The sequence below is a fragment of the Bos grunniens genome, chromosome 21, assembly GCF_055505025.1.
Source record: "Bos grunniens cultivar Pamir isolate PY7600 chromosome 21, Bosgru_T2T1.0, whole genome shotgun sequence".
NCBI classification, from domain to species: domain Eukaryota; kingdom Metazoa; phylum Chordata; class Mammalia; order Artiodactyla; family Bovidae; genus Bos; species Bos grunniens.
This window is the reverse complement of record NC_141185.1, coordinates 25,150,586-25,164,411: the sequence shown is the minus strand read 5'-3', so window position 1 is coordinate 25,164,411 and position 13,826 is coordinate 25,150,586. Positions and strand designations below refer to the sequence as shown.

General features: G+C 39.4%; 1 protein-coding gene across 6 annotated transcripts in view; it reads left to right on the top strand.

Moving 5' to 3' along the window:
- The window catches only part of PRORP (protein only RNase P catalytic subunit), a 136,895-nt gene that overhangs the window by 16,173 nt on the left and 106,896 nt on the right, over positions 1 to 13,826 (top strand). For 2 of the 6 annotated variants that reach the window (XR_015149743.1, XR_015149741.1), the window contains one exon: positions 11,302 to 11,460. The exons of the other annotated variants lie outside the window; for them this stretch is intronic. The gene's annotated coding sequence lies outside the window, so the exon portion shown is untranslated. The remainder of the gene's footprint in view (positions 1 to 11,301; positions 11,461 to 13,826) is intronic. 6 annotated transcript variants of the gene reach the window in all.

Here is a 13,826-nt window from a genome sequence, read left to right as displayed (position 1 = left end):
TCAGATAAACACCATAGGAACCATATTATATAATCTTTTTTGTATGACTTCTCTAATTCATAATTGAGATTTCACTTATATTTTATGTCTCAATCATTGATTCATTTTAATTGCTGAATAGTATTCCACTGTGAAAATGGCTTCCCTGGTGGCTCAGAGGTTAAAGCATCTGCCTGCAATGTGGGAGACCTGGGTCCGATCCCTGGGTCGGGAAGATCCCCTGGAGAAGGAAATGGCAGCCCACTCCAGTATTCTTGCCTGGAGAATCCCATGGATGGAGGAGTTCCACTACATGGAATTCCACTGTGTGGCTATACCACAGTTGTATATAGTCATTGACCTGTTGATGGGTGTTTGGGTTATTTCCAGTTTGAGGCTTTTAAAAATAAAGCTAATAACATTTTGTACATGTCTGTGCACTTTCAGCTTTTGTATTTGTTTCCTAGGGGTGCTGTAACCATGTTCTTCAGCTTGAGTAGCTTAAAATGACTGCATTCATTATCTCACAGTTCTGGAGGCCAGAAGTCTGAAATCAGGGTGTTGACAGGACCATTTTCCTTCTGAAGACTCTGGGGGAGCTTATCCCCTTTTCCTGGCTTCAGAAGCTCTCAGCTCTTGGCAATCCTTGCTGTCTGTTGGCTTTTAACTGAATCACTCTACTGTCTGCCTCCTCTTCTCTGGGTGTCATCTTTTCTTGTAAGACCATAGGACCTACTTTACAGTATGACCCCATCTTAACTAATTACATTTGTGAAGATGCCTGTTTGGATAAGGTCACATTCCAGGTAGATGTGAATTTTAGAGAGGACACTGTTTAACCTACTACAACTTTTCTTTCTGTTGGGTACATATGTAGGAGTGAAATGGCTGAATCTTATGGTAGGTATGTGTGTAGCTTTTTGAGAAACCACCAGGCTGTTTTCCAAAGTGGTTGTCCCATTTTACATTTCTGTCAGCGGTGTGAGAGGGCTTATAGTTGCTCCACATCCTGGCCAACACTTAATATTAAGGTCAGTCTCTTCACTTTTAGCCATTCTTTGGATGTGAAGAGGCTTCCCTGGTGGCTCAGTGGTAAAGAATCTGCCTGCCAATGCAGGAGACACGAGTTTGATCCCTGGGTCAGGAAGATCCCCTGGGGACTACAGTCTGTGGGGTTGTTAAGAGTCAGAAACGGCTTAGCAACTAGACAACAATGGATGTGAAGTGGTATCTCTTGTGGTCTTAATGAACAGTTTCCTATTAACTAATAATGTAGAGCATCTTTTCATGTACTGAATTGCCATCCATTTATTTTCTTTGGTGAGGCAGTATTTAGATCTTTTGCATGTTTAAAAGATTGGGTTTTTTCTTATTATTGAGTTGGTGTTGGAGAAGAGTCTTAAGAGTCCTTTGAACTGCAAGGAGACCAAACCAATCAATCCTAAAAGGAATCAGTCCTGAATATTCATTGGAAGGACTGATGCTAAAGCTGAAGCTCCAATACTTTGTCCACCTGATGCGAAAGGCTGACTCATTAGAAAAGACCTTGATCCTGGGAAAGACTGATGGCAGGAGAAGGGGACAGCAGAGGATGAGATGGTTGGATGGCATCACCGACTCAATGGACATGAGTTTGAGGAAGCTCCAGGAGTTGGTGATGGACAGGGAAGCCTGGCATGCTGCAGTCCATGGGGTCACAAAGAGTCGGATACAGCTGAGCAACTAAACTGAACTGAAAAGTGGACTCTAGGTATAAGTCCCAACCCACTCCAGTGTTCTTGCCTGGAGAATCTCAGGGACGGTGAGCCTGGTGGGCTGCCGTCTATGGGGTCGTGCAGAGTTGGACACAACTGAAGCGACTGAGCAGTAGCAGATGTATCTTTTGCAGATATTTTCTCTCAGTCTGGCTTGCCTTTCATTTTCACAGAATATAGGTTCTGATTTAATTGCTCTGGTTTGGGGTCCAGGCATCAGGACTCTCAAAAACTCCCATGATTTTAAAGTGCAAGTGGGGTTCAGAACCACTGCTTCTAATGTGAGCTTTTGAAGAACTCTAATGTGTGTATGACACCTTCTTTTCTACAGGATGATTTTGGGAGAAAACCATAGTTACAGGTAAATCGTTAGTTTTTATGTTTTAAAACTGTACTTCCACATCACAACCAGCAGATGGCAATAGTGTAACATGTATTAATAGAAAAAATTATTCTAGATTATGGCCAGGTCAGTCAGGTTAAAAGGATTTGATGAGCTTTTAATATTAAACTGAAAGATAGCTGTATAATTTTTCTTTGTCAAGTTAGTTATAGTAAAGAGAGGAACCGTATATGTAAATTTTAAGTGAATGAGGCAGAACTCCAAATAATATCCATGTACTACTGATTCAACTACGTGAAATTCATTGACATCAATAAAGATAAAAAATTTGGAGCTATGAGGAAAGTGTTAGTTTAATATTAGTAATATTTTTTCCCTCTCATTTTCCTTCATTCTTATAATAGTGATAATATTAAATTACACCTTTTTTTTCATATTCAGTGGTCCAGGTATGAATTTGTCTTTAATCTTCTTACTAGGGAAAATTTCAAACATATGCAAAAGTAGAAAGATTAGAATAACGAACTCCTACTCAATGATTATTAACTCATGGCCACTCTTATTTCATTTATACTCCCACCATCCCTCCCTTGCCGCTCAGATCATTGTAAAGCAAATCTGAGCTTAATCACTTATCCTATAAATTATAAATTCAATTTTAAGCAACTTTCTTTGTATCTCTTATCTTAAGAAATATTCCTTCGTAAAGTGATATTTTTCTGACAGAGTAGGAAACCCTTTAGAACAGCAGTTCTCAAACTTTTTGGTCCCATGACCCTTTTATGTTCTTAAAAATGAAGGATTCCTGAGAGCTTTTGTTCATGTGGTATTGTATCTTTTGATAATTACTAGGCTAGAAATTAAAACCAGAACCTTTAAGAGTAATATTAACTTAAAATAACAAAAACTATCACATGAACATAAATAATATCTTTTCTCAATAATAGCTCTATCATCTAAAACAAGAACGCTATGGGAGAAGAGAGGCACCATCTTACATATTTGTAAATTTTTCTAATTACCTGGTTCACTAGAAGATAGCTGAATTTTCATATCTGCTTCTGTATTCAGTCTTGTGGTTTGTTATTTTGGTTGAAGCATATGAAGACAATGGAGGCTCATAGAGATAGTCTGAAAGGGTGAAAGTATTTTATTGGCATTTTCAGATAGTTTTTCTTCTTTGATATTATACCAGTCTCCCCTGTACACCTGTGAGGAAATGAGTTTGAAAAAGGCAGATAATATCTTAGTATTATTATTAAAACAGTTTTTAAAAAAAATTATTTATTGGGCTGGGCTTTGTCTTTGTCGTTGCTCAGTCTTTTCTCTGGCTGTGGCCAGCGGGGGCCACTCTCTGGTTGCAGTGCGTGGGCTTCTCATTGTGGTGGCGTCTTTTGCTGTGGAGCATGGGCTCTAGGGCGCATGGGCTCAGTAGTTGTGGCTCCCGGGCTCTAGAGCACAGGCTCAATTGTTGTGACGCTTGGGCTTAGTTGCTCTGGGGGTTGTGGGATATTTCCCTATCAAGGATCGAACCTGTGTCTCCTGCATTGGCAGGTGGATACTTCACCACTGAGCCACCAGAGTAGCCTTAAAAATAATTTTTAAGCTTGAAAAAGTCTTAAAGATGTGCAGGGGTCCTCACACCACAGTTGAACCACTGCTCTAGAAATACTCTGCTTTAGATGTAGTTTGCTTTTTCTTTCTCTTTAAAAGTTTCAGTAATATTTATTTTCCTCAACTTTATTAGGCATTTAAAAAGGAAGTTAAAAACAAAACAAAGACAGCAGCCTTACTACTCAGTGTGTCTTGTATTTAGTTTCATCTCTTCTTTTAATTCTTATTCTTATTTCATCATCTTTCACTTTCTAAAATGGAAAATAAAAATAATTTGTTAATTATAAAAAATTTGCAGTTGAAATAGATAGCTGTAAAGAAAGAAAGAATAGCCCACCATGGTCCTCTCATTTTGAACTTTTAATGAAGCTATTTTTTTTGGTAACTTTTAATGAAACTTTAATCATGATAACAGTTCCCCATAATCCTGTGATTTAGAACTTGTTAAAACCTTAATGACTTAGGATTCTGTTTTCTAGAAAAGAAATTGGAGAAAGGCAAATTGCCTGTAGTCCACCTAATTGAATTTTTAGGGTTAAGTTTAAATCAAACCATTTGTTCTGCTTGATAATATCTCTTCAGTTAATTGACAAAAGGGAGGCCTTCTGGTGTTTCTCTAACTACAGATTTAAAACAGCACACGTGACCTAAATGAAATGTCTGTATAAAACTGATCTAATGTAGGTTTTTTTTTTAATTTGAGAGTTGCAGCTGCAAACCATGAAAGATGTGAACCAACTGAGCTCTTCATCACAGTGTTTAGAACCTTCCACTCTCATCTTCTGTGGGTTTGAAGATTTGATTATCTCTAAGATGCATAGGAGGTTTTCCCCCAGAATTTTTTTTTTTTTTTTAAAGTCTAGTGGTAAATGGCAAACTTTGGGGATTTGGTAGTTTAAAAAAAACCTGAGAAATGTAATTGTTTCCCAGGTGTAGTTTTAAAATCATGTACTGTGACAAATGGTCCTCAAGTTACGAACATTTTACCCAATGTATACTTAATCACTAATGTTATTCCCCATTTCATTTTCTTCAGCTCCACAGTTAAAAACTGTGCATGTGATCTCTGGATCATCCAGGTGGTTTGGTGCAAGAGTTGTGGTTAAAAATGTGAAACTTCTAGAAAGATCAATGAGTTCAGAGGCCCAGGAAGGGTAAAAATGTAAAAAGAAAAGCAAGCTGACTCCGTTCAGTGGCCTTCTCAACATCAAACATCTCCATTTTTTCATCCTTCTTCATTTGCTCTGAGATAGCACTTACTGAAATTCTTCCAACTGGGATCCAGTCATTTTTATGAGAATTAGCTTGAAGCAGTGCATTTCCTCCTGATGGCTAGCTGAGTTCTGTTCTATAAGGGAAGGAGAATTATGTGCGACTGTAGTGGTAACTGCTGTTTTAGAGTTGGGTGGGTGATTTTTAGACATGGAGGATATTTGGGGGGCAACTTCTGAGTCGGATGCTAGAGTGGTAGGTCTCACGTAGGTGGCAGTGGTGAAGCAGAGGGACAGGGCACCTGTAGTTGAGGAGGTTTGGACAAGGTAGGAGTGTGCGAAGAGAAACTTGACTAATTTTTTTCTTAAGCCAAGGGCAAGAAGGTCTGGTTTTTCTTATATCCTGTGATCTTTCCTCCCTCAGATCTAGGCTAGTACTTTTATTTTTATAATATAGCCCCGTGACATAGTTTGGCTTGAAAACCAAGTCATTTTTTTTATAAATCTATGTTTATGAGAAAAGTGAGTTCTAAGTGAGCATTTTGTAAATGAATTATAGAAGCAGTGTGTTGGAGTGAGGTGAGGTAGTACCAGGGTGGCCACAGTTTTAAGTTTTTGTTTTGCTTAGAAAATGTTGCCTCAGATTTCTGATTCAGTTTTTCTTTCAGTGTTGACTAAAGGTATCAATTTCCATTGCCTTTTCATTTGTTCTTCCAAGCGAATAGAATAGTGTGAATAAGACAGAAGAATAAAAACGGTAACACATGGGTACTGAAGTCTGAGAGCTTGCTTCTGAGGGAAGAGAAAACTACCAATGTGAAAGAGCAGCTGCTGAGATGTTGAGAATAACAGCAAAGGCCTCCTCCCTTCTCTCCAGCACCAGACTTCTGATCTTTATATGATGTCCGTCTTGCAGTCTTTCTTATCTCAGTAAATAGAACTTTGTTCTTTTAGTTATTCAGGTATCAAAAATGCAAGTCAACCTTAACTTCCCTCTTTGCATCATACCCCACCCACCTCCAGTCTACCAGAAAATATATCAATTTTCTCCAGGGCATATATGACACTTCTCATCACCTTTGGGCTTCCCTGGTAGCTCACCTGGTAAAAAACCCACCTGCAATGCAGGTGACCCTGGTTTGACTCCTGGGTCGGGAAGATCTGCTGGAGAAGGGATAGGCTGCTGCTGCTGCTAAGTTGCATCAGTCATGTCCAACTCTGTGCGACCCCACAGACGGCAGCCCACCAGGCCCCGCCATCCCTGGGATTCTCCAGGCAAGAACACTGGAGTGGGTTTCCATTTCCTTCTCCAGTGCATGAAAGTGAAAAGGGGAAGTGAAGTCGCTCAGTTGTGTCCGACTCTTTGTGACCCCATGGACTGTAGCCCACCAGGCTCCTCCATCCATGGGATTTTCCAGGCAGGAGTACTGGAGTAGGGTGCCATTGCCTTCTCCAGGGATAGGCTACCCACTCAGTATTCTTGAGCTTCCCTGGTAGCCCAGCTGGTAAAGAATCTGCTTGGAATGTGGGACACCTGAGTTCGATCCCTGAGTTGGAAAGATACCTTGGAGAAGGGAATGGCTACCCACTCCAGTATTCTGGCCTGGAGAATTCCATAGACTCTATAGCCCATGGGGTCACAAAGAGTCAGACACGACTGAGCAACTCACTTTCATCACCTTTACTGCTACCACTTTTTGATCTAAGGCACATCATTTCTAGACTAGACAACTACAATAGCCATCTATCTAATCGTTCTTGTTTCCCATCACTCTGCTATCAGCTGGAGTGATTTTTGTCAATCCATGTCAGATCTTGTTACCCCTTTGATTAAAACTCTCCAGTAGGCTGAAACACAGAATCTTTCCAGTGACTTCTAAAACCCATGTTAGCCTCTCGGATCTTATTGCATTCCATTTCAGCCGGCTGGACTGATTGGTGTTTCTTGGTCCTACCAGATATGCTCCTGCCTCAGGACCTTTGTTCTAGCTGTTTCCTCTTCCTCCAGATATCTTTGTGATTATTCATCTACTTGCTTCAGCTCTTTTCTTAAATATTGCCTTCTTAGAGTGGTTTTTCCTGACCACCCTATTCAAAATTGCCTGTATCCCCTCACCCAAGCATTCTGTTTTTGGTCCCTGCTTTATTTTTCTCCATAACACTTACCACCATCTGACATATTATGTATTTTATATGCTTTTATTAATCTTTTCTCCATATTAGAAGCTCCATGAGAGTAGAAATTTCTGTCTGTTTGAACCTTGCAGTATGCTTATTGTATGTCAGGCAGTGTGCTAAGATCTTTGTTATTTCTTTTTTTTGCTTTTGCTTCACTGGGCAGCTTGTGGGATCTTAGTTCCTCAACGAGGAGGTCAACCCACACTCTTTACAGTGAGAGCATGGAGTCCTAACCCCTGGACCACCAGAGATTCCCCAAGGGTCTTTATTTCTAATCCTTGAGTTAACCCTATAGGGAAGGTAGCATCTCATTTTTGCTAGGCCTCAGAGAGGTTAAGTGGCTTTCCTGAGCCAACTTTGTTAGTAGCAGAGCTAAGATTTGTCTCTCTTGTTTCCAGAATCTGAGTTTTGTTCATTAAGTTTCCTTATGTTCATAATGATGTACTGGGTCCCTAAGAAATTTTCAAAGATACTGTTTGATATTCATTTGATAAAGGAAAGTATGTAGTGCATTTCTAACAATAGTTTCCATTTTGCATTATCTAGACTTTTAAAAGATTAAAATGAAATAAAATTAAACGTCTAAAAGAACACGCCTTCGTTATCTGCAGTGTTTACCTCTATGTTGTTGCGTTAGTCATTCAGTCGTATCCAACTCTTTGTGACGCTATGGACTGCAGCCTGCCAGGCTCCTCTGTCCATGGGATTTCCCAGGCAAGAATACTGGAGTGGGTTGCCTTTTCCCTTTTCCAGGGGACCCAGGGATTGAACCCTGGGTCTCCCGCATTGCAGGTAAATTCTTTACTGTCTGAGTCACCAGGGAAGCCCTTATTTTGGTGGAATAATGCGGTTTACTTGTATGTAGAACACATTATTCCACCAAAATACAAGATATAAAGAAGTATATTTGTATTCTTGAAGAAGTTTGAGAGATCTTTTCAGATATTAATTCTGCTTGATTTGTTTTAACTCCTTTTTTTTTCTAAAGCAAACATTTGTATAAGGCTTACTGTACACTAATCACTACTATAAGTACCTTACAACTGTTAGCTCATTTAATATCATCTTTATAATAACCATGAGAAAGTTACTTCATGATTCTTGTTCTGACTGTTGCCAGGCAACCTAATTATGTCTTAAGTCAGATAAGATCATCTTTTCCTAGTGGGGGCAGAGATGAGGGTAGAGCCCTGAAGACAGTGCAGGGTAGAAGAGGAAGTTGTGATTTAGGTGAATAAAAGTACAGAATCTGTGTCTAGCATGGTGTCAGTCTGGAAAGGAAGAAAAGGACATCAAATCATTGCTGTGGTTTTGATAGTGTGAAGCTTTTTAGACTACCTCACTGCCTTTCCTTTATATATTTTTTAAAATTAATTTTTATCAGAATATAGTTGCTTTTCAGTGTTGTTTCTGCTGTACAGCAAGTGAATCAGTTATTCATATACATATGTCCACTCTTTTTGGGTTCTGTTCCCATATAGGTCATTACAGAGTATAAACGAAGTCTTGAACAGAGCACATAACACGTCCTTAGAATCCAGCAGTACTTGTTATCTAAAGGGTGAAGCTCTGCAAGTGGTTCTCTCCTTTGGGGTTTCCAGAAATAGGAAATAGAAGAGTTAAAGATTTGGTATGTGAAAATATCAAACTTTGATCAACCTCTAGGGCCCAACCACTAATTTATATATAATCCTGCATATATAATTCCATATACAGGAAATATATGGGCCATATATACCTCAAGAATACAGTCACCAAATCCAAACTAGGAAACTAAGACAAACAGGTTTTTCCCAATAAATGAATTGCAGACAGAGAGAAAGAGAACCAGAGAGAGGGAGAAGGAAAAGACCTGTAGATCAAAGCGATTTATGATTTATCCATCATTTGCAGTGTATGGACTGTATTGTGCCTTATATTCCTCATTTGAACAATCAAGTCTGAACATAGTTGTTGGATGATAAGAAATTATTGCTGATTTTTTTTTTAAGATGTAATAATGCCAGTGAGTTGTTTTCAAACTCTGGATTTTAGGGAATTCCCTGGCAGTCCGGTGGTTAATATTTGGCACTTTCACTACTGAGGGCCTGGATTCAGTCCCTGGTCAGGGAACTAAGATCCCACAAGACGCACGGCATGACCAAAAACACCCCCCAAAACCAGAAGTATTTCAGAGCTACACACTGAAATATTTATGGATGAAATGATGTGATGGGTGAGATATGCTTCAAAAATAACTGGAAATTGGGGGATGGAGTAGGTAGGGTTACATATGGAACAAGATTGGCCATGAGTTGATAAAGTTAGTATGGATTCACTGAGATTTCTTATTATATTATTCTGTATACTTTAGTATATGTCTGAAATTTCCATTGTAAAAATCTTCTCAAAATGACAACATGTTAAAGAAATGCTTATATGTTTTCAGGAGAAGTTATGAAGAGGGAGATTATAAAATAATGCATCCTTAGTGAATTTCATGCAGAGGCAGGCAAATCCTCCTGTAGTGTATTTTCCCCAAACAAACATAATCATTATAAAAGATGAAAATAGTTTAGAAATGTCGTCATAGAAAGTGAAAGTCCATTTCTTTAGTCAAAAAATATTTTTAAAATACTGAAAATTGTCATAACATTTGCGCATGGTAGTACATTTCTTTTTCCACTCACGAAACGCGTGAGAGGTGAAATTTAGATCAGAGCTGGAGAGATTTCCTACTGAACCACATTGCTTTTGTTATTAATGTTTTTTCTGCAGTTGAAAAAAAATCCTGTACATGTGAATCCAATTTGTAGTGAAAACTGTAGCTGAAGTGGCAATCTGGCGTGCTCAGATGTGCATCCACTCCTGCCTTTAGTGCAGGCAGCAGCTGCAGCTTGATTCTGGGTGGTGAGGCCTTCCGTGAAAGGAAATTTGAACCTGAGAGCTCATGCATCCTCAGCAGTGCTGGTTGGGAGATGTGGAGGAAGGGGATTTCCACTCTTTGTTAATAAGATCTCCAGACACATTTCCTCTTTGTTTTTGCATTTTCCTCAGCTGTGCAGCAGCTGCAGGGAAGTCAAATGTGATTTCCTGCACTTAGGAGTGCTGGCTTTTTTTTTTGGAGATTTATAATTGGAAGAGTGGAATGTGTGTGGATTGAGCTAGCTACACAGATGATTTAAACACTGTTTTTTTTAAAACTTGACTCCCTGCATTTGTGTCAGTGGTAGATCTGCTCAGATGATTTGAATTAGCAGACAAACTCAGGCTTTCTCAAAGGCAGATGTCCGTCTTGATGGACCATTGCTGTAATTAGAAATGTGATTCTTTGCAAGCTGACTAAAAAACAAAGAATTGAAAAATTACATTCTCCTATATTAATAAAAATACTATATTTTCTTTGTAGATTCATGCCATATAAATGCTTATGTTTTGGGTTGAATTGATTATTTAACCTGTAAAATTCTCCAGCATGAGAGTAGTGAGCAGGAGGTATTTTTTCAGGGAAATAGGATACAGCCTTATCATGCAGTGCCCACATGCAGTGTCACTGGGAAATGAAAAGAACTTAGTAAATGCTTAGGAGCTATTCAACATTAGGTGAAAGATGAAAGGACTTATTATAAGTTAATACCTCCTCTTCAGTCATTGTTAATGTCTCATGGCCTGATAACTGTGATTCATTTTTTCAAAATACATTTAGGGGCCTGTACTACATTCATGGGGCTTCCCAGGTGGAGGTAGTGGTAAAGAACCTGCCAGCCAGTGCAGGAGAGAGACTCGGGTTTGATCCCTGAGTCAGGAAGATCCCCTGGAAGAGAGCATGGCAACCCACTCCAGTATTCTTGCCTAGAGAATCCCATGGGCAGAGGAGCCTGGCTGGCTACAGTCCATGGGGTTGCAGAATCGGACACAACTGAAGCAACTTAGCAGTCAGGCAGGACTACGTCTACACATGGGCCAGACCTTTGAAGACAGAAATTATTGAAGTGACCTCTTCCAAGTTTGCTCACTATTTTGTTGATGGTACAAGGTTTCTGGACTTTCAGAGAAACTCCATATGATTATCAGAAAATAAGAACTGACTATTATTATTATTTGTAAATGTTTATAATTTTATTTTTCCAGTTTCACTGAGGTATAATTGACATATAAGTGTATTAGTTTGAGGTGTAACACCATAAATGATATGCTATCTGTAAGAAACTGATTATTGTTATGTACCAAAATAACCTGACAGACCACTTCCAGAACACAGCGGAAGCACAGCATTCTTGGTCCTGACTGTCAGCCATGTTACCAGTGAAGCTGAGCTAGGAACAGGGAAGCCTGGCGTGGTACAGTCCTTGAGGTCGTGAAGAGTCGGACACAGCTTGACGACTCAACAACAATAAAGCTGGTATTTCAATCCAAATGTATTTCTTGTTATTGTGTAAAACTTTTAAAGTAGAATACCCCTCTAAGTAAAGGAACAATAATGGATTTACTGGGAAGAGGCAAGGTCCACATTTCTTCCTTTCCTTGTCTTACGATAAGTCATGGTGATTTTCAGATTTTGTTCTATGGGATTCTGAACACCCAGAAATGTTGGTAACATTTTGTGCAAATTCATGGGCAGTATTTCAATTGGGTTATGGACTAGCGGGCAGACACCATACATTACATCCAGGGTAAAATTAGATTTAATTCCTAGTTTATAAAGTAAAACATATATCAGAAGGGGGCCAGTTAGAGAAGAAGCAGGTGCAGTATATTTCAGTGTGTTTTCTCAAGCCCCTGGAGTCCCCAGTGGAGCTGAATAGCTAGTAACAGTGTCCACTCAAGGTAAGCTCTCTATCTTAATTCATGTTGGATCACATACCTTTTATAGTTAGACTGACACCACCATTCACAGAGATTTAAGCCACAATCTGTGTGCCTCTTTTATGAATATTGGACTTTCTTGGAATCCATGTCCTCTCCTCACCAGAGAAAATCCATTTTCCTACAATGAGCAGGTGTACTTTTCTCCTGAAAGAATACCCAGGGCCTTTCAGTGACCCTGGTGGGATTTCTTCCTCAGCTTTAGTCCCTTCTTATCCAAGGGACTCCCGGATTGTTGTTGTTGTTTTGTTTTTTATCCTGGCTATTCTTTTAAATGCTAGATCAATACAGCTAACTGCTTGTGAGACATTTCTATGTGAATATGATGTTGTTGTTATTCACTTGGTAAGTCGTGTCCAACTCTTTGTGACCCCATGAACTGCAGCACACCAGGCTTCCCTGTCCCTCACTATCTTCCAGAGTCTGCTCAAACTCATGCCCATTGAGTCAGTGATGCCATCCAATCACAATGTCCTCCATCACCCCCTTTTCTTCTTGCCCTCAGTCTTTTCCAGCATCAGGGTATTTTTCATTGAGTCGGCTCTTCATGTGAGATTTGCCATAATATTGGAGCTTCAGCATCAGTTTCTTCCAATGAGTATTCAGGGTTGGTCTCTTTAAAGGTTGACTGGTTTGATCTCCTTGCAGTCCAGGGGAGTCTCAAGAGTTCTCCAGCACTGCAGTTCGAAAGCATCCATTCTTTAGCACTCTGCCTTCCTTATGGTCCAATTCACATCCACATGTGACTACTGGAAAAATCATAGCCTTGACTATACAGACCTTTGTTGGCAAAGTGGTGTCTCTGAATATGTCATTATGAACTCAAATTCAAGGTGTCAAAAGTCAAGTTCTTCATAAATGCTTCTTTTTTTCTAGTCTCTGATCACATACCATTTAGTTTCCTTTTGTGTCTTTCCTTTTTGCTGCCCAAACTGAGGCAATTAAAACTAACTTTTTGACCTCTCGTATCTGTAACCTTTGTGTCAAATCCATCAGTAACCCTATTGTGCAGCACTTCTTGTATCTGCTCCTGTTGCTCAATTTCTACTCCTTCTATCTTGTGTAAGCCTTTTGCATCTGAGCCTCAATGTCTGTGTTACCTCCTAACTGGTTTTCTTGTGTCTATTCCTTTCATTTAAAAAAAAATATTCTTCCTAAATCAGTCTTGTTAAAATATTGGTTTAATCATATTATTCCGTTGCCCAAAAACCTACAGTTTTCCTTCCTACCCTGAAAGTAACTCCTTCTCCACAGTTTTGCTACAACCAACTTTTCAAGCCTCATCTCCTCTTACTATCCTTTACAAACACTTGCTTCAGGCAGAGCTGGCTACTCATTGGCTGTGGACTACTCTGCTCTTTTCTTTGTCTGCTTTTCTCCTTCACCTCAAATGTGCAGGAGTACATTTCTCTCCCTCTTTGAGGAGCAGGACACCCTTCTCTGTATTCTCCACAATGTTTGGCATCAGTAGATGTGCAGTAAGTATTATTTATACATTAAGTCATCCAAGGTTTATATTACCTATGCCATAGTTACCATTTATTTAATTATACCATTTAATCATTACAATAACTTTAAAGGAAGGAGTATTCTATATACTTTACAGAGAGGAAACTGAGGGTCAAAGAAGTTCATTGACTTGCTAAAGCCACATGGGTTAGGTTACAGAGCCAGGATTCAAACCCTGATCTCTGGATTCCATTCACCCATGCTGTTTACACTGTACCTGTAAACAGCATATACCTGTACCTGTAAAAAGTACACAGTACTTTTATGTCGCTGATAGTCTGGTGTACACTTTTGAGCATGATGTTGCTTAATATTTAGCTTGCTATTACTTGCTTAGCAGCAGCAGAAGGGAAAGTGTGCAGACATGAATTAGCAGTAACTGCTAGCCGGAAT